We start from the raw sequence: 24,876 nt of genomic DNA on the forward strand, positions 1-24,876 counted from the left end.
TGTAATAGATAGCGAGTACCTGAGCCTTACTAAATTTAAAATCATTCAGTTCTGGATTTGTAATTTCTGATTTAAAGTTAGAAGTGTGCCATTTGAGCAAACATCCAAGCTAGCATCTACAAGTTATCAAAAACTACTGGAAAAAATAATTGCATTCACCCTTTCTGACTGAAGTTACAAATCCCACACCAGCATTCATGAGGAAATTCAGATCACAGCAGTTTGAGTTCTGCAGCAGATATATCAAATTTTAAAAAGTCTTTAGATAGGTTAGTCTGAGTTTAATCAAACTTTTCTAGTTAATTCACCAATATAAGCCTCATTTCTTCCTCATCATGACCTTCTTTTACAGGAAAAAACCCCAAGTTTCGACAAATAATCTTGCAACAGAAGGATCTGAATAGTGTCGAAAATGGGTCCTACCTGATGTTCAGTTGAGGCCTTTTAAGGCATACAGTGGGTAAGGTCAAGGGAAAATAAACTAGAGTTGCCAGTATCCTTACAGGAAAGCCTACACTTCTGTGCACGACAGAATGTGTCCTGATTTGAAGCTCAAAACACTACAAACCCCACCATGAAATCCATGTATTCATCAAATGGTAAAAACCACTAGGAGACAACTTTTGTAGCATTTTCCCCTTCCAAATCCAACCACAGCAATCCCTGCTTTCATTTTTAGAGGAACTGTAGATGTCTCCCCATTACTCATACCCAGAGGAGGCAAGCCTACCAAGAATGATTTGGCAAGCACTAAAGATCCATCACAACACAGATCGCTGCAGTCACCAACCCCCATGAATAGAATATTTTTTTTTAAATAAGTTTTTTTCCAGTGTGCAGAGTTTAAGAGAAAAAGAGGATGAATCTGGAAAGAGGATGTGTAAGGAGAGACACTCATCTGTGTTGGGTCTTGCACTGCATACGTAGGTGAGCAGACAGATATCAGTTTCTGTTCACACGGAGCATCAGCTCAGGACATTGTGAGACTGTGGTATTTTGGTTTTGTTTGCTTTTTAAAACAAGAAGGAAAGACTGAGGTAGATAATCTAAAACATAACTGGAACCGATTTAGACTGTCATCCACGATGCAGGACAGTCTACTGAGCACTAACTACTCGGTTTACATCCATCGTGTTCCTTTTCACCCACTTCAACTTGCTGGTCTGCCTCAGCAAAGGCACGCAACTTGGAGATCTGGTTCTGAAAGCCATTGCCTTTTGAACCCTCCCCCATTTTCTCACCCTTTGCAGAAGATCTATTTAGATAGCCCATATTAAAAGCGTGCAAGCTTTCATTGCTGCCTACGATTCCAAGCTGTCTGAATCAAGGCTTCAGGGCCAATTCTCATCTTTTTTCTTCCTTCTTTATATTCTTGCAACACAGCCGAGCCTTGGGGACTCGGACTCACGCTGGCGTGAGCGTAGATTCAGGGTCCACAAATCTGGATTTTAGGAACAGGTCTATGTGAGATTCAAACTCTGTCACTGTGAAAGCCTGCCCTGCCACTTACCAGACCTCAATTTCTTTCAGCTCTTCAGTCATAGACCTCATCCCCATCATAAAAACAGACTGAGGAGAGCTCTGTGAAGCTGATTGCAAGAGCTGCCACTGTGAGAGCTTCCTTCAGTAGACAGGATTAGAGTGTCCTGAAAATGTCAATCAGATATCAAAGATACATGAAGATCGAAAAATAAAACGTACAATTTATAAAAATAAGTCTTTGGGAGACACGCTCAAAGTACCTTGAAAAATTTAAGAGAAATATGTCACCACAACAAATACATACTCTTGTGTCCAACTTTAATTCTTCACTGCTAAAACTCCCAAGCGCTGCAGCCAATACAGTAAATAACAGCTAAATCCTCACTGGTATCCCAGCTTCCATTCACCACGACTAAGCCTCTCCTACAGCTGATGCACTTCAGCCGATACGAGCTCACATACCTCCTGCTAACCGGGCGCCCTACACGTCAAAGACAAGACACGGCTATCAGGACCGTCACAATCAAGACCACGCCGCTGCCGCTCCGGCAAGAGGAGCGGCACCAGCCCCCGGCTCAGCCACCCTGGGAGCGCCTGCCTCTTGAGTTTTCTGTTGTTTGGGTTTTAATTCACTTTACTAAGATTGCTTTTCATTCACTTAGTGACAGGTAGCTATTTGTTTGCAGGGTTCCATTTGACATTTATTGTTAGTGTAAAACACTAATAATAATAATTAGTGCCTTTTTAGAGTTGTCTGAGGTTTTAGCGCTGGTGCATTGTTAATATAAAACATCCCAATGCTTTGCTGTATATAGGATAGTATGATAGTATTTAAATATAACAAAGGGGCTCATTATACTGAGACCAGATTGCAGTATCTTTGAGCCTCCTGTTAGCAAGCCAAGATTTAACATCCTCTAAACTTGACTGCAATGCTAATACTTTCTGGAAAGGGGAAAAAAACCCAAAACAAATGCTAGACAGACATATACCATTTTTATTCACTCAGAGTTTAAGAGCTAAAGTAAGTTTAAAGAAAAGAGGATGGGAATAAGTGAGGATAATTGAATCCCACAATTACTTTGAGAACCTCGAGACACACCAAACATGCCTGTGCGGGCACATCCGCACGTACGGGCATGGATCATTCAAAACCACTTCCTAGTTACCCCACTTCTGTCTCAGATAATCATTTTCATAACCCGACCAATGAGGCTATGGACAGTACTTTCAGAGCATCTCATTAAAATTTATTTGCAGTACCATTGTGGATTCATGCTAAGCACATTATAGTAGACATTCCTTGGCTGGTTGCTCTTCACCAAGCCACCTAATCACCGCAGTTTTCTGTTTGCTATGTTATACCAATAGGCTGCACCGGTTTTCTACTTTAGGGGCTGCATTTTATTCTAGAGGGAGCAAATTGAGGAAAACTTCCCATACAGAGATGACTAGATGTAGCTTTCAATATCAGGAATCACTTAAAACTTAAGAAACTAAGATACACTGTTTTGAATTACCTGACATTCCGAGAGATGCTTTATGGACAGTGAAAATAAGACTAAAAGAATAAGCCAGGTGTTTGCCAATCACAACTAGCTTGTTCTCCGTTTTTTCTCCTGTAGTTCACCTCTAATCATAGTTGAAAGTTTGAGTCAGTTCTCATTTCTGCTGGGGAAATTCAGGGATGATCTCATCTTTGCAGAACTCTGGTTTTGGACAGGTCTTATTCCAGGGAAGATTCAGAAGTCAGATCTGTGCCAGCTGACATTGCACAAGTGAAGCCCAATTTACAACTGAGGAAGAGCTCACCCTTTATCTTCTAATGAGGTCAGGTCACAAGGGGAGGAGAGAAATAAGAAAACCTTGTTTGGAAGGTCAAGAGAATAGGTAAAGAAGGCAGAGTTGAGATTTAAGTAGCTCAACTCAAAAAAAAAAAAAAAAAAAAAAAAAAAAGCCCTGCACAACGATTAATTTCAAAAACAAACATGAAGAGCTGAGGGAAGTTGCAAGGTGTGCTCCAGGAACTCCTGCCATAATTACATCAGCAGAAAGACTGAATAATGGGAAGGAAAGAAAGCAGAAATGCTCAGTTATTCCTTTATTTTCCTTTCTTTCGAGAGCTAACTCATTCTAACCCAAGGAAACGGCATTTATTATGACAAACAGAGTCTAGTGAGTCTAGACAAGGTATGTCAGATTCAGCTGTGCTATATAGCTTAAGGTATATACATTTATACTACGTAGGGTAAGGAGACATATGAAACAAGAGCTTCAATATGAGTACTGCTAGATCTTTTAGGATTTCTGCTTGAAAATACGTTTGTGCGAAGTACTTGTCGCTGGACTGTCTTGACAGCCACAGGGTTAACGGCTCCCCTTTCCCAGCTGTCCTTTCTCGAGGCCATTGGGCAACACCGACTCCCCAGGTATCAAATTTATTCATTTAAGGAGTTCTATATCCAGCTGACATTCTAAGCACTTACTGTATTTAATTTCAGTCCCTCCAATAATGGCATTCAATAAGCCTTTTTAAAAGAAATTCCACTTTGTGCCAACTACAGCCTCCGAGCCAACAGCTTTTCTTTGGTTCCTGCTCTGCCCAATCCGTTCAAGCAAGCAGTAGCTTAAGGAGGGAGTGAGGGGTGGGGTTTTTTGGTTGGTGTTTTGCCTCTTTGGATGGAGCGGCAACAACTGCTGAAATAATTCTGATATCGCACGTTTATTTTCCACCATATTTGGCATATAAAAGTATATATTAAAAAAAGTCCAATACTCTCCAAAGCCTGAAGGATGCATGAGAACATAAAGCACATTGCCTGTCTTGCAAACTGCAGCAGCTGTTGGCATTGCTTGGAATTCTTAGAAAGGATCACAACTGGTACTATTAAAATATATTCTGGAGGAAAAAGCATGAATTATCACAACTTGTCAGTAAAAATAAAAGTTTAGGCTAAATTGGGGCCTTTTTTTTAAATTTTATTTTGGTTTGGGGTTTTTTTTGTTTTTAAACCACTCCATTTAAAATCTCTTACTTAAAACTTACGTTAAGTTTAAAGTGAAAAGGGAAAAACAGTAAAGCCTATATGGAATATTTGACTAAGAAACCAACTTGGTTTTATTTCTGAAGAATGGGGAGATGGATCTTTTATCTTAATTCTGCTGTGTAAATGCTTGGAAAAACGTTAAAGCTGACTAGGCTCTTCATTTTGGCCTAACAGGGTTGGGATGAAGCTTTGTTTTCCATGGTTCGAAACAGCAACACAAGTGAGACCTCAGCAGAAAGACATTCAAATCTGCTATTGACAAGAATGGAAGCAAAGTCTTAGAAATAAAAGATAAAGCCAAAATCTGCTGAAATCTGTTTTGATTCTGTGACCCAGATACCAACAGAGAAATAACAAACATTTGCCGTGTGTTACACTTGGCTTTCTCTTGCAGAGCTGAGCCTCAAATGACCCTGGAACATCCATTTTCGGGATTATAAACTTTCTCAGGAAGCATCAAAAGTCAAGACGTTCCCACTGATGGGCTCGTCTTTAAAAGCAGAGCTTTACCGAGGGTGACAATTCTTGTTTGCAGATGTGCAACTTCCATAATTGTGTCTCTTCTAGAAAGGACACCTAAAAAGTTAATATCATTAAAAGTTCCAAGGATAAATATTTCACTGAGATAAGTTAATTTCAACGATATTTTACTTTTTAGAATTATTGTCTATATTAGAAAAGGCTTTGGACAAAATGAAGAGTACTTTTCAAAGGAGCCTCGCCCATTCAGATGCTTTCTTTTCCCTATAGGGTCTAAAACTTTTGCCTAAATTCAGAAAATTCTGCAAATATCCAAACTGAGTTCTCTGCCCAGAAATTGGGGAGTTCCATCAAAAGTTTTTCCTTCTCTAAACTAAAAGCCTTTCCCTCTTGAAGCTAGCACATTTTTGCATCTTAGCTTCTTACAGCATAATAAAATAACAATCCATCTGATGAGGTTTGTATCCCCAGCCCTATCTGACTTCACCTGATGGTGGGTGGGCTGGCCATCTGTTCAGGGGAAAAAAAAAATCCTGTGCTTTACTTAAGATTCCTCCCTTTCCCCCAGCCTCTTTCTCCCATTCAAGCTACAAAAAATTGTTTCCTCGGTCTCCTGTCTGAGCCATAAGCGGTTTCCACCATCCCGCACTCCTGATGTAACGCGAGAGGACGTGATTGATGCAGCCTGACCTGACATGTCATGACGCTGCTTGTCACATGTGGAATTCAGGAAGAAAAATAAAATAAGCAACCTTGACGTGCTCGTAGTAACTGATGATTTTTCCTTTCCTCGTTATCCCTAAATTACTGAGGCATCTACTACAAACGGTGTTGCTAGTAAGAAAGCAAGCCACCCGCTCTTGAGGCAACAACAGTTGGACTATGATGCCAAAGTCTTGACACAGGAATTTTCTTCCCCAAGAAAAATTTTGGCAGAGCAAAGACTGAAGGCTTAAACTGCAGATTCACCAGTACCTAACGTGTAGTGGGTTGCACATTTCATCTCTCCTGTAAATTAGAGAATGAAAATAGCTTGTCACGCCTCTTGAGACCAGTAGGTACCTTCAACAAAGTGCTAAAAGCTGAGCCAGTGCTATTCACTAACTCTACATTTCCTTTAAGCGGATGCTGGACTCTTTTCCTTGAGTGTCTATTTTAAAAGGCAAGAAAAAAGAAGGGAGAGTCAAGCTTATGCATAGCTTCCCTGCAGTTCTAATGTGCTGTGTATTACAAGGCAGCAGAGACTGACATTACCAATGTATACTTTATGGCTATTCTGCTTCCAAAAATGCTATTTTTATACATAAAAAGTGATAAAGGTCCTACAGCACCTCACAGGCAGCTTTAATAGTCATTACAGACTTATTTTCCCAGAACATATTTTCCTTGATACTTCATTTCAAGTATACGACTCCAAGAAGAGCCTACAGAAACATCCTGGTTTTTCAGAAAAAGCCCAGCACAACCGCTCTGCTTCTCACTGCAGTCGCAAGAGGCTTCCGCAGCGTCAAGTTGCGGAAGCGGCATCAGATCAAGAGCAAGACAGAGCAATCGGATCCCAGGTTATTTCACACTCGAGCCAGCACATGTGAGAGAAGGTAGAGGTTAGTTGGTATGTGGATAAAAACGACTTGCAATAACTTCAGCTGGTGGCATTTTCAACTAGAAGGATATTCCTCAAACAGCGAAGTTGTCAGCAAACACTTCATAACGCCCAGTCTTCTGGTATTTCCGACAACCTCCAGAAACAGAGAAGCACCCCTAAGTTTTAACTGATTCTGGGCAAATCCTTAACCTGCTTCCTGGCAACTTCAGCGTCCTTGCCAAAGCGATCAGGCAACCATCCTCTTTGGGCACCTTCTTTCTCCTCTAGGGTCTCCCAGCATTACAGGGGACAGGGGAAGCGAGTTCCCGTCGAAATCCTTCTGTCCAGGGCTCTCAAAATTTCCTTAATCTTTTTAATGTTGATATTCCCATTACAATCCACTTAAAGCATTTCTCTGTCCCCACAGAGGTAGTTGCATTCTTTCTTCCTAAAAATGACAGCCAGAAACAGTTTTATTCACTTGGGACTCATGCAAGAAAAAAACATGAGATTTGCCTCAGAACTACTTAGTCTGCGGAGGAAAAAAAAGCCGCAATTTAATGGAGGTTAAAGTCCTGCAACTGTGAAATGACACAGTGGGAGGGTCCAGCATCAACAGGCTTCAGGCTGGCACTAGTCTGAAGTGGCAGCTTTTACTTCAAGAGCTAAACTAGATTAATTATTGCTTAAGATTTGGTATATTGCTGGGGCTTGCTCAATAGTCCAGCAAAAAATAGGATCAACTGATAAGCGAGTGAAAAGCTCCCTGGAAGTATAAACAAGCAAAGGCAAACTTGACCTATATTTTAGTAACCACATCCCTCTCTGACCAGCTAATATTTCAATCATCAATTACCAATGCTTGCCTCCAATGCAGCAGCTGTTGACTTTGAAGACTGGAGGCGATACCTTTAAATAATGCAGCTCCATTGTAATAAATCAAACTGCACCAAAGTCAACCCCGGAAGGGTCTAATCCAAGTATATTTGACTTTAAGATCAAAACAATATGAGTAAAATTTCCTGAGAGCGAGTCTAACGGCTTATCTTTACCAGACAATGTTATCACAGTCAAATATACACACAGAGACCCAAGGTAGCTACGGCGCTCACGAGCAGCCGGGGGCTGCAGAGCAGGGTCCGCTGCGCTCAGGGTTGTGCCAGCTGACTCGCTCGGCTCTTTGCAGTGCGTTAGGACACCGTAGCATTTTGCACTGTACGCCAACCTACAAAGAACCCGTGACTCATGCAGTCATCATCCGCGTCGCAGAAGCGCTTCTGATACGGACTAAGACACGATTGCATATTTGGGGTGGGCAAGCCAGATTCAGTGTTTGCTTTGCTCCGAGCTGAATTTCCTCTAAAAACAAAGAGCCATGTAAAATAACAGCAAATCCAAACATTAACAACCTAGAGACTTTTCAAAGTTCTCCTTCAAGCTGAAGTTAAGAGTGAATTCAAACTGACCAGATACTCGTTTGTTTTGCCTCCCAGTTTGCTGAAACAAAGTTGTGACGAAACGTCCACCGATACAAAGCCATATAATTTCTGTTTCATTTTCACCCCTAACCTTAGATCATTCTATAAAAACAGCCAGCAAAGGACAAACAAAAGCTTCCCGTTCATCATGAAGCCTGATAATATAACATTTTACAGACAAAGTACTTAAACTTGAAAATAAATCCTGCAATTTTAACATTGTATATGGTGGCCATTCCCCAGCTAAGTGCAAAACAAGGCTGTAGGGCCACAAAGCCTAACGGTATGCCACCAACCCCAAGAACAAAATTTGCCTCTGGCTGCTGTAGAAACAGAGTCTGCACCAGTATCCAACACAGCAGTGGGTCTAAAGCAGAGCTGGGAGCTCAACACATGGGTGTGCTCACCAGGCTGGGCACGAAGGGCAGAATTCAGCCCTATGCAGACGTCCAGATCTTGGACCAGTATCTCGCAAGCACACACGTGCTGCGCTTATATCTAGCCTAGAGCGTTACCTAGGGCGAGACACTGGCATAAACATCTGTCTAGTAACCAACTCCTTCCAGTCATGCACCAGCTTGAGTTTAAGCGGGAGGAGCCCAGTGCACAGCGAGTTACAGCAGCTGAAGTGCTCTTACGGTGAACGCTCACCAGGGTAAATCAGTCCAGAATTAGCCACACACCATCCTAATATCTGCATCTTCTTTAGGTGTAAGAACTTCGACAGTTCTCCCAGCCCCACACCCCACAAAGCCTTTGAAACAGTAACAAAAAGCTGTCTCTATTAACTGCCACTGGTTTATTTAATCTAGCATTTTTAAACTTGCTAAAATTGCCTTTTCTGCCCCCAGTAATTTCTGGTACGTATACTGCCATATGGGAGGAGACAGTTTAAAAAAAATAAAAATCCAAGCCACCTTGGAGCAGGAAGGTGCCTTGCCCCCCACCCTTTTAAGTGCCACAGCTTTCCAAAGAGAAGCTTTTATACCTTATGTAGTAACTGTTCGCAGTTTGTGACATTTCTAGTCTGTCCGGGGTGTAACTAGTACATGACAGGTCAAGTCTGTCACCTTCATAAAAGCAAAGAACATCTACACTGGCACACTACACTGTGGAGTCCCTCTGAGAATTACCAATGTCATCCCAAATATCATCAGCACTATTTATCTTCTCTCCATCTCTGCCATTTGTAGGAGCTTCCAAAAAAAATTCAGATTATTTTTACATGAAGATAGCTTTCTCCTCACTCTTGTGAAGTGAATGCCATAAACCAAAGCTTGAATCCATGAGATTTAATTTGTCCTTGTGGCAAGTATAATTAAAATACAGCTCTCTTTGGGGAATACCTGGAAAATTAAGGTTATTGTTGTCACTACTATTAATTAATTATCATCAGATGCTCGCTCTTAAAAAAATGATCAGTCTTTAGATTTTGATGCTCCCTATTATACTCATTAAGTAAACGGTGAAATAAAGATGAATGAATTGCAAGCAGATGAATTAGTGATTAGCCAAGAATATTTTAGATTGAATTCTGTAACCAGCAGGTTTCACGTCAGAAGCAAACGCTCGCACACCAGGTTCTACCCTGGGTAAGCGTTCACATGGAACTAGTGCTCTGATTAGGAAACTTTCCTCTATTCAGAGGGAGAGGGAGATAAATCAGGTGTGAGGAGAAGAAGTTAAATCATTCTCATGTAGCTGGTCAAGGATGTAGAAAGGAAGCCCTACTAACTATGGGCCCATCCCATCCCCTCAGATGGCATTATCCTAACCAAGAAATGACATAGAAAGCAATGGATCATTTCTGCAAGGGAGATGGGTGATAATAATGGGCCAAGTTTAGGGTGAAGCAAAGCATCAGAGTCCTCCAGGGAAGCAGTTATGCCTCTCTGATTTCCAGGCCAGAGCCAACGTTTGCACAGCACGCACAGCATGGGAGATGCCCCTCCTGATGTGTCGGATGTTTTGCCAACTGTATTTACTTCTTTCTCCTGTCTCAACCCCAGCGTATTCCTTGTTCTGGCAGGTGCAGAAACATGGGCTCCATAGCCAGATGGGCAGCCCCTAGGAGTTCTCCCATGTCAGCAATTTGCCAGAGGTTTCTCTTGTGCCCCTTGACCCGTTACAAAGCTACCAGCTCCAAAGGAGCCCCACTCTCCAGCCTCAGACCTCGCTCAGCAAACAGAAAAAGAGGACTGACGTGGAGGAGAGCTTCCCTTTATTTAATAAAGGGGCAGAAGAAAAGGGATATTTAGAGCTACCCTAAAGGATCAAGTTCCCCAAATCCCTAGTTTCTAGTATAATTTAAAACAGAAGTTGAATGTTACAGAAACGCCAATCAGTTACTCAAGCGCATTTGCTGTGCGGTAATATAGAGCTGGCCTTTGCTGTGTATAATGTCAAGACATGCTATTTTCGGGAGCAATATCCCCCTCTGCCAATCTCCAAGCAAGGCACTGCCACGCGCCTCTGGCACGATCCAGCCCGCTCAGATTTTCCCCAAGAATGTGTCTGTTGCAGGTGGGGGAAGCTAATGGGATCTTCCTTCTTTCCACGTTTCTATTACAGAGGGTCCTGCCTCAAACGAGGCTGAAGCCTCACCCGTGCATTATCCTTACCTCTCAGAGGCGCAGGCCCTGTGCCTGCCGCCACCGCCTACAGCCGCGCGGACCCCGGAGCCCGGCCTGCGGTAGCCCTGCAGCGCCCTGCAGAAGCCGCCTCCCTCAAACACAACCCCTGCTCAGGTGCTTGCTAACAAAACACCGTTCTGCATGTGCCAGACGGCATCCAAAGCCAACCCTACTTGCTGTTTTATCACCTACTTATCACTTCAAAAAAAATCCTGAGTTAGGCTCTTAAATAGCAAAGAAATTTAAAGGCATATGTTATCTAGTTTTTTATGATTTAGTATGACTGTGCAGCACGCTCCCTGCATGGCACCGGCACGCCCTATGGATTTATCCTCCTGGTACAAGTTCATACTCTAAAGCAACAGAGTACCACCCAGTGCCAGAGCTTCCAAGGGGCCAAATATGACAACAGATGAATGTTTAAAGTATCAATTATCGAATGCATTTTTTATGTAGCCACAGCAACCTGCTATTTACAACGTATTATGCATCAGATCCACTTAGGCAGCGACTTCCAGGGGGAAACACAGTTACAGACTCATGCTTGCTGCCCAACCTGCACGAGAAGGGCTGGCTGCCCTGACACCGGGATCTTCAAAAGTGCTCGGGAAAGGCCTAACTCTGTTCCCCAACTTTAATGGAAAAGACCACCAATATTTAGCGCTTCTGAAAGTCTTGTGTATTTTATCAGCAGTTCACTCTCTGGGTTCAACTTTCCGCCCCTTTATTGACACTCCAAGAACTGTCGGCACAGAGCAATGGTTTGCAGAATTACGTCCTTTGTTACTTATTCAACTAGATCATTTAAAATACATTGCTAACATGCAACAGTATTACTCGTATTTAAAAGCTAATACACGTTTTTCCCTCTAACCCCAGTTTTACCTTGTAAAAGCAAGCCAAGGCACGTGGGCTAGCGATCAAAGTAGCAAAGGGGAAATCAGAAAATGAGGTTTGTGTCCCTCATTCTGCTGTAAAAGTGTTGTTTTGTTACTGCGAGTGAGATTGTGCCCTGAGACTGGTTTGTGAGGTTGCACTTCCACCATAAATTTTCTGGTGGCAGCGGTGGCTTAAGCACCCTTCCATTAACAGCTTGTTCTGCCTCCAGATCACCTTCACCCCCAATGTAGCCCGGCTACCGACGTGGCTGCAGGGCAAACGGGTTCAGGAAACTTAAAACAACCTTTTTATTTCCGCCCCCCCTCCTTCTGGCCAGGTTTTTCAGCCAGGTCACCTCCTAGGTCCGCCTCACTCTGTGGCTACAGATACGACAGTGGGTACAGTGGCAGGGACAGTTTAGCAAGTTAAGATACAAGCAAAGGTTGCAGCAAAAGTATAGGCATGGTTTAAACTGGTTTAATCCCTTTAGAGCAGCGTTGCCTCAAAGTGTCACGCATCCTACCATCACAGGTGGCCCAACTGCCCTGAGCACCCTATTCCGTAAGTACTCTTCAGGGAAGACTCAAGGAAACCAGCAGTCCTAGCTGAACATCCTTCTTTTAAGTCCTTTGAATCAACCTTTTACACTAGTATTAATACCTTTAAAAGAGCAGCGCGGAGTAGCGCTAAATCTTGATTCCCTTTTCTCTCATTGTTAGCTCAATGGGCTGTTAGCTAAAACACACAAAAGAAAGGAAGACTGGCTGACTTGAGACCAGCTGAAGAGGCTTTGCTTACACTGCCTGCATTTCTTTGTTTATCCGACTGTATTGTTTTGCTTCAATAGTTATATTTCGAGCATTCATAAAAAGGACGAAATAGTGGGGTTTTTTTTCCCAAGATGCTGTGGCTACGGCTAAGTTCTACCGAGCACGCAGGAGCTCTGCAAACAAAGAACAGAGCGGCAAGGAAAACAGCTCGACAGAAGCTGGGGACTCCTGCCCCAGCCCAAAGGCGGAGGAGCGGCCCTGGTGGATGTGGAGCGCGTAAGGGCGAGCGTGACGAAGGGGCACTGCAAGACGCGGCTGTCGAGTCTCTGCTCCCCGACAGATTTATTTTAATGCTCATCTGTGTATGTTTACTCAATTTGAGGGCATTTCTGCATGGAAGTGGATATACAAACAAGGGGCTATAAGAGGATAATTATTATTATTTTGCATTTGCGCTTCACAAACATTACTGAATTAATTCTCCCAACGTTCTGCCGTAACAGGGAAGTGGAGTAAATCAGTCAGGAGGCAGGCACAGAGTTCAGTGATAAACCCAAGGCACGTCTGCAAGAGTCGGGGAATAAAACCTTACATTTCCTTACTCACATCATCTCTACCAACACTCTCCCCCATCACACGTGTAAGAGTTGAAAAAGGAGAGGCACATTTTTAGTAACTTTATTTTCACTGAAGTTTCATTGTTGTAGCTGGTGGACATGCAAACAGGCTGAGCTGTAACCTCAAAGCGCCCAGCAGACACGCAGGCACAGGGATTCAGCCCTGACTCAACGAGGAGGGCTTACAAATTGGAATAGCAGCTAGCCGTTGTGGTTTGAGTCCTTTTCACCCTCACCACCACGTCTCACGCTGGCGCCCCCCCACTCCCCCCACAAAGGGGCTGGGCTCAAAGTAGGCTGTTTGAGTGAAAGACACAATTTTTGTTCCGCTTCTTCCATAAGCGGCACCACAGAGGGTTGTAATGCTTTTTGCAAGTGTTTAAATTTTTACCATGGTATTTATTAACCTATCCTAATGTTGACTTATGCTTCAATAAGGTGTCCAAAGAAGTTGAGCAGTATACAATTGTTATAAAGAGAATGGTACATTATTGCTGATCTCAATTTGCATCAGAGAACAATCAAAGGACTTTTATGGAAGTCATTACTACAGGCACACAGCGAGTGCCGAGTCTGAAGTTAAAGCTCTGCAGCAGTGGCAGAACTACCACTTTCATTTGTCACCTCAATAGAAGACATTAAAAAATATATAGGTAATGAAACTTAAGCATAACAGGTTAATAATTAAGATAGCACAGATTTCTCAACGCTGGAACAAGAACAAAAAGGCAGTACAAAGCATCTGTGCCATGACAACATAGCAAGCAGGGATTCTATAAAACCACAGGTTGGACAAAGGTATGAATTCAAGGGTGGGGGTTTATTCTTCTTCAGGATATTTCAATATTTCTGCAGCTTTCAGAGATGAGGTTTGTGACAGGTTTATCATTTCCAGCTACTTCAGCCCCATCCCATCTTTCCCTCCTCCCCTTCCAAAACGCACACGCACGCTTCTGCCAGAGCTGACCATCACGTGCCAAAGCCTGCCTGTCTCTTTAGCCTCTCAAGTTGGATGCTGAAGAGGTGAGGCTGGCTTTCAGAAAAGGTCAGCCAGCGCTAAAGGAGGAGACGGCCCCAGAGGTAGCTTGAAGCACTCGAAATGATAGAATAACGCTTTTGAATTGGCAAAGGGGCAGAGAGAAATGCACACAGGAGGAAGCGGAGGAGTCAAGGCAGCAGGAGACGAGAGCGGGGGGAATGGGAAGAAGGGTAACACGGAGAGGGAGATGCCAAGTATAAATAGAGGGGCACAGCATGAGATAAGCAATTTTAATAGCAGAGAGGGTCCAAATGAAAACAAAGCTGTAATTAGAACAGTAGTTTAATGAGTAACAACCTCAGCCCCATGCTTCCACACCTTTACTTTTTAAAGGGTTTATAGCACATTCCAAAGCCACCAAATAAAATCCCTTAGATCGCATCCAAGTACAGCGGGAGGGGGACAAAGCAGGACTAATTTCCTCCTTCAGAGGGGGAGCTGAGAACAAAAGCCTGGGAAGGAAGCTTTTTGCCCACGCAGGTTCCGCAGCCTCACCGACACCGCGCTTCCGACAGTCTGACACCCTCTGTCCTCTCCCAAAGGAAGCTGTTTACCCCTGTGTTTTCCTACCAAACGTGGCGACACGGTGGCAAGTGCATTAAAGAATAAGACAACCTGTCATCTCTTTAGAGGGTCTTAAAGACCGTTCTGTTTTAGTCTACCTCCAGATGTGAATGTTTCTGCCTTTCATTTTTCTCCGGTTGCAATGTGCTAGCGAGGTTTCTCTCTGGCAGATGCCAGAACCAGAGACATGGTAAGAGTCCTGCTAACAGCTCAGCATGTGCTTCTGCACTAGCCTCTCTCTGCCAGGTTATCTGGAACACAAGGTAGCGAGAGTCCCTGCTTAGGAGAGGGGACCAGAATCTGTCTTGACAAGTGTTTTGCATGCAGTTAAATAGACAAATGTATTCTGCTGCCAGCCTCTTGCAGGAATTTGACTTGACGCCTGTCACCAAACAGCTTCTTCTGCACTAGAAGAATTACAAAACACTCATACCCTATAATGATCAAAAAGAGAGCCCCCATGCCCACATTAGGTTTCAGAGATGCAATCCACACTCCCTTGCAAGCAAATAACACCTAAGCCTACACAGAATTAGGGTACACGTTTCTGAAGGGTAAAACAAATACAAAACAAGCCCCTGTATTATATAAAGGTCCATCCCCTCCTGTAGCCTGTTTGCAGCTAGGACAATCTACCTCCACAAGACACGGGACCACGTGCGCGTACAGTGCAAGCCTCTTCTCAGCTCTGCTCGTTTGTGATTGACCTCTCGTGGGGAGCATTAGAATACCTGTTACTGTGCCTGATCAGAAACACCCATTTTAGAAGAGCTTGAAAGTAACAGTGGCATTCATTTGTTGTAAATACAAGCTCTGAAGAGACAAAATAAGTCTTTTCCTTATTTCGCCTTCTGTTTCACTTAATTTTCACTATGCCTTTTTTCAGAGCGTACGGTACACCCAAACCTTAGAATCACAAATAAAGACATCAATGGTAAAAAAACAGCTTTCAGTCTCAGCTAGAGATTGTGCCTCTTCAGTTATCGACACTAAACACTGCAATTAAAGACATAAAAAAAAAAAAAGACACTAACAACTTACGTGACAAGAGCTAACAAAGCCTATTTTTTTATGGATTTGTATCGTGTAGTCAGTTGAAACACAAGAGGCCGCAAGACCCACCTGAAGCTACTCCTGCTGCTGGAGCATCCGTGAAGGATTCCCCAGTTTCCTTACCCCCAATGAGTTTATACAACCACCTGTCCTCCAACCATGATCTCTTCCCCCTCGATTCGGCCACCCATTTTCACCCAAATTACAGAAGCCCCGTTATCCCTCATAGCATCAGTACTAACAGGTTTTTGTCGATATCTGCTTAAATTTATTACCCACCAGTACTATTATTGCAATTGGTTTATTTTCATAGGAAATCAAACAAAAGGACACACTTAAATATACCTTCCCTTTCCCACCTGCTCGATCACCACTGCAATGCAAACAGATTGTCCAAAGAGGCTGCAAAATCTCCATCCACTGAGATGATAAAGATCCAGTTGAGCTTCCTGAACAAACTGATCTGACTTCAAAGCTGGATCTAACTTCAAAGCTAGTGCCTCCTTTGAGAAGGTAGGTTGTACCAGATGAGCTCCAAAGTACCATCTAATCTAAGCTTGCTGTGCACCTGGTAGGATCAACAGTTCTGAGCACTTCTGATAAGCTTCCTACAATACTTAGACACCTAAATTGAGTCGTCTATTAAAACTTACTAATAAGCAGTACAGCAGAGTCTGGAAGGAGGTCAGGAAGGATATTGGGAGTACTCCCCTCCCCATATCACAGCAGCCGTTCCATGGCCGACGAACATTGCATGTCAGGTTATTCACTACCTAGAGCTTCCGAGCTCAATGTTCAGCAGCCCCCCAGCCCATGAGCACAGCCCATTGCCGTACCTTTGCAGGACTTTGGGAAGGTACCTGCTGCAGCACCGTGTAAACCAAAAGTCAACAGCCGCTAGCTAGAACACCAGGTTCTTCCATGGCTCACTCATTCTTTGACTTCTCAAAGGATAGAAAGACAACAAACAGTCTGGGCCTCAACAACTCATCTCATAGGCTTCCAAAAATGGTAACAACTTTGTCACTTCTGGCTATGACTGAATTTAAGTTGGCAGTTCTGCCAGCCCTCCGAGCCATCCAGCCCTTCAGGCCTTTCATTTTTTAGGCTATGGTTAGATTAGCCCATCCATTATAAATATGACACAGAAGTACCCACAAGCATTACAGAGTTTTCAGCATTTCAGCTAAAAACCCCATTTTGGAAGGATTTACAGCTTGGCTGCAAGAGTGGCGTCTGGCTGAAACGTGGCATACGAAGTCTCGCCATAAAAGCCCAGCCGTTTAATAATAAATCAATTTGGCTATTTTTAAATTAGAAGGCTGAGAAATACAAATGAAGTTTACCATTTGCTGACACATCTTCGATCTCAGAAGGAATGCGAATTCCACAGGCCAACTCTTCAGGTGATGTAAATCAGCGTAACTACGCCGGCATCAGTGGAGCTCCAGTGATTTACATGCTACAAATCTGCCCCTGTATTTATTAATGGGATATCTGTAGTTAGCTTTCGGGTCAAATCTTAGCTGTTGATGTAACTTACTGGGATCAATGGGGAGTTGCACACACAAATGGGGAAGACGACTTGGGTTTCTTTCTTCCCACTCCTGATTATTTAATTTTTAATTAAAACAAAATTGCAGAGAACAAGCCTAATCATAGAGAACCCAGAGTATTTAAGGCAGTGCATACCTTGGTTGAAACCATAACGAGATTTACAAGGCAGACGTAGGACATGCATCGATTGCTACTTTTTAATCTTTATAGACTGATCCATACGGCAATCTGTGCTATTGTTGATCCATATTTACACCACAAACTTATATTTTAGTAATTTCATAGGGAGGCTATGCTGAAACTTTAAAAAAAAACATCTCTGGAAAACAGAGAGGCCAAAGATTTGGCATTACACACAGGACACGCTCTTCCTTCCTCCTCTCTCCCGCACCCTCTCCTACCTATTGCTTGCTTTGTGTTGCAGAAGGGGCCGAACCTCTCTGCCTCAGCTTCTTCAAACCATGCGTGTGCACAGCGACAGCTACTGAAGAGACCAGCTCGTATCAGGGAGCAAGTAAGGCAAGGCGCTAAAGCCAAAAGCCAGGACACCCAAGCTCAATTTGAGACTGCCCCAATTTCCTCTGCCACACAGGGCAAGTTCTGTCACCTTTTGGCACCGTTTCCACCCCCTCCCCCTGCCATAAAGCCAAATGGGACTAATGATATTTACGGAACTGTGTGTGGAGCTGGGATTTATGTATGACATACGCTAAACATACCATCTATTTGCACGTTTATGATGGCGCGCGCCATCACAAACGCAAGGTGGAACTGCCTTTACAAACGCCTCGCTTTGCGAACATTTCTGAAAACCTGAGTATCGTTGGGTTATTGACAGGATCTTTTTAAAAGTAGTATCTGGCATTTAGCGACGCTATAAACACAAACATTTCCCAACACTCAGCGTGCGCAGTGCCTGTCTGTTATGGCGTATGCAGAAAGCATGGTAGCATTAATCGACGTAATGCCCAAGATAGAAATGTTTGCTTGCTTCACTCAGTACATTTCTTCGTTTGCTGAATAATTCAGCTTCTACACAGGCTCAGCTGACCTTTGCTTGATAAAGTCATATTTCTAAGCATTTGCTTGCATTTGGTGTTTTTAATCAGGTTCAAGTCCACTCACCACACATCAGAGCTGAGAATAATGATGCAGATACGTGTTTTAGCCAAATGATGTTCCTTATAGCGCACACACTTCCCCCAAATCACTGAGTTGTTAACTAAAGTGTAAGAGAATTTATGATGCTAAATAAAACCAGGAAAAAAAAAAAAGATGTTTTAATAAGATGAAAATCCAAATGTTAAAATAATGAGCCATCTGTATGGGTGGCCCTCTCCTGAGAGATGCCAAGAGCTTTACCATCTGTGAAACATTTACCAGCTGTTTCCTTCCTTTTTCGTGAGAACATAAGAAATCCTTGCAGTTGGTGTTTCTAACTGACACATCCTAGCGAAGGAAACAGGTTTGCTCAATGTCAGGGACCTCTCATGAAAGCTAGCCTGGCTGGAATTAACCTGATAATATTTTGGTGAGCACCACTGTTCCCTGTTTCAAAAAGGTCTTCCCAAACAACGGTCCAGCAGGCCAGAGAGCGCTCTGGAAGATGGAAGAGGCAGAAAACAGCCCCCGAACCACCAACCGGCTTCAGGAAAAAGAAAATATATTGAATATTTGATCTGAATGTTTCTTTACCATTTCGCATTTTTCAAACCGCGATCTCTTGCAGGAATTCAGGATAAGCTTGTAACCCATACAAAGCTCAAAGGCACCTGCAATAAATAAGTATAATCCAAGGATAGAACCGGACCTTGCTTTCTCTCCTCTGATCATTATTTCTCATGCCTGCAATCAGCACATCCCTGCAGCTTTTGACCCGACACGTACCGTACCTCAGTGCACGCGAGTTACCCGGGGTCCTAGGATCAGGCAATCGTGCTCTGAAAGACTTTAGTTTGTGGTACACACAGATCAAAAGCTACAAAATACAGGCAAATTTAATCCCTGAAAGGATATATTGACTTGTATTTATTTGTATCCTGATGCGCTGTAGCCCTAATTGCACAACATTTAATTATTTCCTTAGCATTCTCCTATTTCATTAGCTGCCAATGTGAATTGAAGAGAATATAACTTAAGAAGCAGAATTAGCTCTTAAATTCCAAGTCAATGAAATTTGCCCATAGGAGTGATAAAGGGAGTTTCTATGAAGTATTCAGTTATGTTTTCAAAAGTTAATTTTTCAAGAGACTTGTGAAGTGAGTCAGGGGGGAAAAAAATAAAATCAGCATCTGATCAAGCTGACAGGCTATGCGGTTGTGCAAAGAGCAATATTTGGTTATCACTTACATGCCAAACACCACGATACCCTGTGCTTCACAATTATGAAAATTGGAACAGACACCAGCTCTACGCAACACACTGGCAGCACCTGCCTCAAGTCAAGGACCATTTTTCTCAATAAAAGCTTCCTCTCCCTTTCCCCAAAAAGGGAACATTATCCCTAGCGTGAAAGAAAGGAGGGAGGCTGGTCGCTTCTTGCGTGGGGACGCACCGCGACACACGAGGGGGGGCACCACTGGACGGAGCAGACAGCAGCGCGAGCGGGGCACGTTTCGGACACGGCAGCCGGAGCCCCCTTTCCTGGCAGGGCAACATCCCTGCACAAATTGCAGAGCTGCCCCTGGAGCGAGGACGCTATCTCACGGCTGATCCCACCCAGCCCAGGGCTCCCACGTCAGCTGTACATTCCAGAGCAACCCCGAAACCTCTTCAGCTTGTACCTAACACGACGCAGCCCCATCTCCACGACGCCCGATAGCCGATTCCCATTTTCTAAGAGCTAGGCACGGAGAAGTCCTCTGCATACATGGGCTATCCATACCGCAAGCGATGTTACGAAGCAATTCACGATTCAGTCAGGTAGCAGCAGAATAAGGACAAGGCAGCATACAGCGGGCACTGTCAGCATAAACACAGACCCTCGGGCAGTTACCCTGCTAGGAGAGCACTAGAAGTCTGCATGACACCGAGAAATACCTGCAGCCACTGCTACTGGAGTCGCTCGGCGTCTTTCAGCAGCGAGCTGCAAGCCGGCGGATCGCGCTGCGGGCCACAGAAGAATTCCTCTCCTGCAAATCAGCACTGAATCAGAGTTAGCCAACAACAGCAACACGGAGCCCATTTCCTGCACTGCAGAATCTGTTCAGCATGTAGTTAAATTTAAGCATTAAGCTTGTTTCGTTATACATAATGCTTCTTTCATTGATATTGGAACCATTTCTCTTCAAGTTAAAAACCACCCAATTAGAAACGCTTTGAAGAGACAAGTGCCAGCAAACGGAATAAAAGGGCACTGGGCATTTGGAAGCAGGAGCGAATGGCTCTCCCAAAACGCAGCCAAGCCAACGTGCCAAACTGAGGACAGACCTAACTAAGTAAAACTGTAAAAAGAATAACCTCAAGGTCTCCAGGACTGGCTACAGGAGAGTATTCGATACTTCATTTATTATGATACCATGCCAACCTGCAATGCACGGAAAGGCACAGACAAACCTGTGACGCCGATTTCTCTCCATAAATTACTGGCAAGGTATGATTTCTTAAGTCAGAGTTGTAGATATTTTTTGTTAAAGCACTTTGACTACTATGAAGCACAGTTCTACAGCTACCAAAAATATCGAGATATGAACCACTGCGTGGTTATTAAGCAAGCACAGATGAAAATCAAGGAGTCATTTATGTCCTCTTGGGCAAACCAGCTTCCCCAGCATAGCATCCGTACTGTCAATAGAGAGAAATCCCAGTGGTACCCTAGCCCTCATATTCTTCTTTAAGTGTTGTAAAACCCTCAGGATGCAGGACAGAATAGAAAATGTGGGTTCTTCAAGTGTTACCTGTTGAAAGCACCACCTTCTTCTGAGGTCAAGTGATTTGAATTCATTAGATCCTCTAGTGATCTGAGCCCATAACAGCATCTACACTTACATGGTTATTAGTATGTGCTTGAAAAGGGATCAGGAAAAAGCTAACACTGACTGCATTACATGCTGTGTTCCCCTGCTAGAATAAGATTAAGGTCATTGGCAGGGCAGACCATGTATGTGTAAAGTTTACATTGCAGATATCTTCACTGGTTTGCTGAAGTGCTCATAATTTCAGGCACTCAAATACTCTTCAACTTTGCGAGTATAGAACATATGCAATTAATCAGAAAGCCATTACTAACAAAAAATGGGTTTTGTAGGTGTATGAAATCCTGCATATCTTTTAGGATTTATAAAAGCCCACAGCTGAGTCTGCTATTTAAGACAAATAATAGCCAGGTTTTAAAATTAAGCAATCTGAATTTTTTGTTGCTATTTTGAAATCTCTCAGGGTGATTTTCCATGGTTTTAAATTCCTTACATGGCATCAAGCATAGCATGTGCGTATGTGCATATTAACCCATTTTGTTCTTGGTTCTAGTTCTAAAGAACAAATATCGCTCTGAACAAAGCCCGTCCTGAGCACTGCCCTTCCACATGCAAACAAGGAAAGCCTCACTTTGCATCTGAAGTACCTCTAACTAAGCAATGCTAAGCCTTGCTTTTCTGTTTTGAAAGCTAGCAGTTTTAGCAGTTAGTCCTTCTAAATGACGCCAGTCACAGAGTTCAATGTATAAAGTCTAGATTATAAAATTTGTTTGTAACCAGAGCCTCTGTTCTGTGCTCCTGGAAATGCTCCCACCGCAGCGGAACGGACTCCCAGTAACGCCCCGGTGGCACGGGTAGGGTTACCCGTGATTTAGTGGGCTGCACTGTGCTCCTGGTTAGTAGGCGCTCGAGATGTAAACCTAAAGAATCCAAGCACTCAGCATAGCCAAAGCTCCCGTTTTACTTGTTGAAAGGGTAGCCGTGTTAACCAGAGTATCCTGGACAGATTCCAGCAGAGGTAACTGCATTCTGTTTCTGCAAATTCTCCCTCCATTTCCAATTAAGAAAAGTATTCATCATTTTTGTCTTTCTGCTGCTCCCGTGATAGGGGTGAACAAAGGCAGCAGTTGACACTGATCAACTTTTTGACACACAGGTGGAAAAATGGGCTTGCTAAGTAGGTAATGGTGAATATTAACATTTCAGGTGGCGACCCCTGCCCGGTTCACTCGGGGACAAGCGGTACCGTGCCGTGAACTACAGGAACCATTCTCAGTATAAGGCAGGGAGAATCAGAGACTCAGCCCAAGTACTGGGGCTGCACCACTAAAAGCTCTGAGTGCATCGTGCCATAAAGAACTAGGTAGCATTAACAATCCAGGAAAACTCCTCCTCTTTCTCCCTCCAGTTCCAGGTAACGTGTCTACCTTACCACGGTAGGAGCTCAGAGAGGGACTACCACTAACCAAGAGAAGAGCAGACTCAGCCCCCAGATCTGTGAGCTTGCCGGGGATGAGTGGCTCGATAAACCTTTTAAGTCCTTGCACACCCTGTGTAATCAATGACACTAAAGTGAGTCGTTGGCTTCCAGTGGATGCACCAAAGACCAAGCAAACTACCACATCCACACAGAGAGACTTTGCTCCGGCATTTCTGCCCAGCTGGGAACTTCAGCCGAGTAGGTGCTTTGGAGTCGCTCTTGACCAACAGGTTTCATCTCACAAAAATGCCTCTGGACAAATTATATGCTGGAATACACTTAACAGCATCATCTCTTATGGTCCAAAGGGTCCTAAAGAAGAGCTATAGGAAAGGAGGAATAACACATATGCAGGCAGACTCATGTTTCTGCACACAGAAGGACATTTCTTAGTATTATTTTTATGTGAATGACCAAAACGGAGCTGTTTGGAAAAAATCCCGTGCAACTTTTTTCTGGCTTTCCTGACCCTGCCCTTCTCTTATTGGTATAATATTTATGATCTTGTGCATCTTAATTCTTCCATTGAGAGTCTTATGCCGATTCACAGACCAGGTGCTGTGTAGGTGGGTGTTGTGTGGGTTTCCCCTCTGCTCAGATGCCTGAACTAGAAGAGCTAAGCATCATGTTCAGCCAGGCCTGAACACCCTTTGAGCCAAGATTAACAATCTGTGCCAAACTATGGAGGCAGCCTGGGATCAAAACACCTTTTTAAAACTTTTGTTAATATCTAGTTATATAAATAGTACAAATCTGTCCATAAAAAAAAAAAATCTCTTAATCACTTTTGCAGTCAGGAAAATTTACACGTCGTTTGTCAGAGCGTCACTGAACAGTAGATGCCCATCCTGGATCTCATCGTAATTCATTATTACTTGGCTCCATTGATTTCAAAGGCAGGCATCAGAAAGCCCATCAAGAGAAAAAAAACAAACTGTATTTTTGGCACTTCCTTAAGAACTCGTTTGTGAGCTAGGAATACTTGCTCTTCTCACCAAATGTCAAAGGTTGATCTGCACTGTGGTTTTTGTTCTAGTTTATTAATTATCCAATCTCAGCAGCCTGCTAGGACCTCCCTCCTAAGAGAGGCACTTCCTCACAGTACCGGTGTATTTCCCAGCGCTCTCAGGAGCCTCCCTCAGCTTTGTGGCAGGGGAAAGACACCTACGTTTAGCATCTGGACTGGATGCTAACACTCCAGACGCCACCAAAGCCCCTGTTTGCCTCTCCACTGTCAATCCTCATGGGCTGTCAGTCAGTCAGTCTCTTTTACTGAGTCTTTGGTAAAAACAAATACAAAAACCAATGTAAAATTCAAATACGACTGGGAAGTATATTTGGTATTAGATTGCCTTGAAACCTACTGCAGCTTTTTGCAAAACTATATCCGTGTTCTCCCAAGTTCTTGGGCACATCTGGAGTTTCACAGTTTGGGATCAAACCAGATGACAGCAGTCTGTCAAAAGACAGCCAGAAGCCCATCAAAAAGATATGCAAAAGAATTAAATGAAGAAAACTCTTTTGAACCTAAAATAGAATTTTCTGTGACACAGAAATAGTTCTTTTTCCAAACTTCCTTTCATGGAAAGGACAGAAAGTTAATTCTTTCTGTCTGAAAACAACACATTGGCTTTACTGATGACAGTCTTTAGAAATAGAAAGGCAAGAACATTCACTGCTAGCTGCAAGATCATTTTACACACGTGAAAGCAGCGTTCGTCTTGTGCGTGGTGGGGACACGGGACTGAAACCACACCAGGATTCGCGGTCACCTTTGGGGGACCCAGTTCTGACCCAAAAGGTTTACATCTCAGGTACAGAAAAATCTTAATTAACTCAAAACACTGTTTCGGACTGAAGAGCCGGCTCAGCTTGCTCAGGAAGGGCTTCTGGCTTGTTTGGAGAGATGGTGGTTCAGAGCATTGTACTCGGCCCTAGAAATTTAATTGTACCTAAATTAAGACTGAAAACTGATCAGGTTGGATTAAAGCCTAGCGGGAATCTGGAACAGAGATTTCTCACTCTGTCCTTCGCTAATATTTTTCCAAACTCCTTTTTGGCAATCCTTTCACTTTTGCACCCAGTTTTCCCTGTAAATGAGCAGTGAAATTCCAAGGGACTCTATCAGGAGTTAAAATCACTCGGTATATATTTGCCAGCGCATGCAGTGTTTATTTTTAAACAGTGCCAAAAGTGTTTATAGATAGAAACAACAGGACAACCCATAATTAAATAACTGTTTCTGCTACATCTGCTATTTAGCAACTTGAAGGAAAATAATTTCCCAACAACAAATAG

General features: G+C 43.3%; 1 long non-coding RNA gene across 1 annotated transcript in view; it reads left to right on the forward strand.

The window, feature by feature from the left end:
* LOC135315690 (uncharacterized) overlaps positions 1–18,876 on the forward strand; it is a 77,450-nt gene extending 58,574 nt beyond the window's left edge. The window contains exons 4-5 of the long non-coding RNA XR_010375171.1: positions 15,941–16,140; positions 17,609–18,876. This is a non-coding gene — a long non-coding RNA (uncharacterized LOC135315690). The remainder of the gene's footprint in view (positions 1–15,940; positions 16,141–17,608) is intronic.
* The last annotated feature ends 6,000 nt before the right edge of the window (positions 18,877–24,876 follow it).

The sequence above is a fragment of the Phalacrocorax carbo genome, chromosome 14 (genome assembly GCF_963921805.1).
Source record: "Phalacrocorax carbo chromosome 14, bPhaCar2.1, whole genome shotgun sequence".
Lineage (NCBI taxonomy): Eukaryota > Metazoa > Chordata > Aves > Suliformes > Phalacrocoracidae > Phalacrocorax > Phalacrocorax carbo.